This window comes from Triticum dicoccoides, chromosome 2B, assembly GCF_002162155.2.
Source record: "Triticum dicoccoides isolate Atlit2015 ecotype Zavitan chromosome 2B, WEW_v2.0, whole genome shotgun sequence".
NCBI classification, from domain to species: domain Eukaryota; kingdom Viridiplantae; phylum Streptophyta; class Magnoliopsida; order Poales; family Poaceae; genus Triticum; species Triticum dicoccoides.
Genome location: NC_041383.1, coordinates 396,572,386 through 396,575,818, shown reverse-complemented (window position 1 = coordinate 396,575,818; position 3,433 = coordinate 396,572,386). Strand labels below are relative to the sequence as shown.

The window sequence follows — 3,433 nt, the reverse complement described above, 5'->3', positions numbered from 1 at the left end:
CTTCTTCGACTGGTGGATGGCAACGACTAACTCCATCATCATCCTCACCTCGTGGGCACTTTGGAAACATCGCAGCGCAGCTCTCTTTGACAACGCTGCACCCTCCTACAACAAGCTTATCGAGGATATACAACAGGAGGCGAAACTCTGGACTGCACTTTTTAACTGAAATTAGTAATCCCAAGAACAAGGCAACTCCAAGTGAATTTCGAGATTTCAGGTATAACTTAACTAGAGACAGTGCAGTGAAGCATGAATACATTCAGACGCATGGCAGAAAGCCAAAACAGTGCCGCTCTGTCCATGTTGTCTCAATTGTTGAGCAGAAGCTGATCGGCAACAGACTCTGCTCAACAATTGAGACAACATGGACAGAGCAAAAACCTAGGCCCCCACAGGTTGTGTGTCCACCTGCATATCAACGCAATCATTGATATATATTGCTATCAATTAGGCAACATAAACACTCATGGATCCGCCATGACGAAGATGAACAAGGAGTGGTTTAACAGCGGCATGATGCATAAGCCGGTCAACGTTCAGGGCTAAACAGAGGGAAATACCTAGGAAATATCCAAGTAGAGAGCATTATACAAGAAACAACTCGTGGCCGCACTTCCTACACAACACCAAGGACAAGCTAACAGAGCCTAATATTCACACGACCCGGTTCCGGATTCAACCTAAGCCGTAGCTTGCATTTGGGGCGTCAAGGCTGCTGCCGAAGGGGATCTCCACTCTTTCCTTCACAACACAGTGCGCCCTGCCATCTCCTCCGAGCAACATTACCTTCCCAGGAGGGCACTGTAGAGTAGGAGGAACCTGCTCTTTTGCACCAGCCGCCTCTTTACCCAACAGACCTGCAATGTCCAGTTTTATGCCACTCCTCCCTATTGTGGGCTCGTAGCCAGCAGCCTTCATGATTGATACTGCGCCCACAATCATGACCGCTGTTTTAGCCATCCATCCGATCAAAGATCTGATCCCTCCTGATGAATTACGGCTCGGCGTGCTAGGGATTCTGTTTTGCGTCCCGTTCGTCCTTGTGACATCTTCAGCAATTCCATTAGCACACAGTCCGTTGTGCAAGCACTTGGACTTGGACACATAGTTTGCAGGATAGAGATCATCGAGCACAAATGAATTGGTGACATGGCCCGAGTAAGGAGGTAGGATGAGACCATCATCATTTTCAATTTTTTCACCAGCAAAAGCAGCAGCCTCGTGGATTGCCTCACAGTCCTCTCCCTTGTATTCTTTCAGCTTGTTAAGGAGAGATGTTCGACTGCGGTCAATCTGGCTCAGGACGGTTTCTCGTTCATATCTTTGTTGGTGTTGGAGGTCCTGGCAGTGGCACTACAGAGGTAAGCTACTTATTTCCAAAACAGAAACATGTAACAGCAGTATAAACTTTGTGCACAAAATGGTATCAAGCTAAGAACCATATGGCTGGCACAGTTACTCGTATCCTAAAGAAAAGAAAAACTAATTTCTTGAGGAAAGCGTCATCCAATTGGTTCACATATAGCAGTAGTAATGTAGGTACTTCACAAGTTTGATACCCTTTGGGGGTTATTGTGATTAAATGTGTTTATGCTATTATCTTAAAGTACGCATTTTGTACAATAAAGTCAGAAACTCAGCAACGTTTTGCAGTTTAGTTACCACGAAGCAGAAATTTTCATCTCAATGGATGATTTTCTCTCTTAGAAAAATGACCTTCTTTTTCTGCTAAGATAGGAAAATTCCATATACAGTTCTTAACAGTTGATATTCCATGCAAGAAGAAATTCAGGGAAACATAAGCAAATTTCCATATGATGGAATACAGCTTCTCCACTACAAAAAGAAGAAAAGCATGCAAGCTTGTGCTAAAAAGGAATGCGCAGATGTGCTGACCACTGATACTTCCCATAAGCTAAGCAAAGTGACAATTATCACTCTTTGTAAGCCATGCAGTGTAACATACCTTTGATATTTTTCATTTGTGTTCACTCAGCAATCTCCACCTATTTTCTGCCGCAAAATGTGTTTTAATACAATCTGTACCTTACCCACAATTAGTTAACCAGCAATCCTGTTACAGACGGAACCACAGAATCCATCTTACACTACGCCTTTTTTGCTCTAGTCCAATACCAAATGAGGCTGGAATTGGATGCAGGCACCAGGCAATGAACAACTAATTACAGCGTGTTTGGCTGGGGGTAATTAGAGCTAGGGAATGGGAAGTGAAGGGGTACGAGACTTCAAATCTATCGTTTGGTTAGGGGGATTGGGAGTTCATAAAGGAATAGTCATGGAACTTGAGACTCCAACTCCCATCGTTTTATTAACAGGGGAGGGGGTGGGAGTTGAAAGGGAATTGTTTTAGTGAGTCAATATTAACCCTTCATCATAACTTACGTTAATTTCCCTTGTCTATTCCCACGAACCAAACACGGGAATACAGTTTCTTCTCAAACTCTCACACATAATTCCCATCATGCGCCAAACAGGGGATTGGAAATAAGACGACTCATCCCATGTCTAATCTCAATACAACTTCCTACATTAACCCATTCGTCTTCCCAAATTTTGCCAAACGCGCTGTTAGGGCTATCAATCTTTTCCTACATGCTAAGCAAGCCTAGAATTGGTTCCTCACGAAAATACAGTAGGACGTTGAACAAAAATGCAGTAATTGAACCCCAAACCTACCATATGACCATATCAACTCCAGCTCGTGGCACAAATAAAAAACCCATCTTTATCGAATGACCAACCAGGAATACGAACCGGACCTGCAGGGAGGCGAGCTGCCGCTCGAGCGACTCAAGCGCGTCGTTGATGCCTGCCAGGCTCTCCACCTCCACCCCCTCTTCTTCTCCTCTCCGCCGTCGTCCTCCTCCTCGGCGCCCAGCCGCGGCGGTGGCCGTGCGGCGGCAGCGCAGGCGGAGATCCTGGAGCGGAGGTCGGAGGCGCGGGCGAGGACGAGGCCTATCTCCTCCTCCCCTTCCATGGCCTTCGCTAGCGGTGCGGGAGATGCAGAACCCTGGCTAAACCCCCAACCCGCTGCTGGCGGCGAGCAGTGGAAGCTGCAATCTTGCACTTCGCGGCGGGTCTTGTGTTCGTGGCTGCGAGAGGGACTGACGGAGGCGTATCCGAAGATTTTTGTCTTTTCTTCTCTCGAACTACCAGACTCGACTTGGGCCTTGTTGTGCTCAACTGGGTGGCCCAGATCAGGTACTGAAGTTCTCATGGGCTAGGCCTTCTCATGGGCAATCCCTATATGGCGCCTAGGTCGCTCCCTATCCACATAGCGTGTACCCCCGAAATCACTAATTGAGGAGTACTCCTTTCAAAGATCACTTCCATCTTCCAATGTATCCACATAGCGTGTGCCTCTCGCGGAAGCAAAATCGTGCCTCTCATGAAAAAAAAGAGAAAACAT

At 46.6% G+C, this 3,433-nt stretch overlaps 1 pseudogene; it reads right to left on the bottom strand.

The window, feature by feature from the left end:
* Window positions 1–490: 490 nt before the first annotated feature.
* LOC119363860 lies at window positions 491–3,123 on the bottom strand (annotated as a pseudogene).
* Window positions 3,124–3,433: the final 310 nt, after the last annotated feature.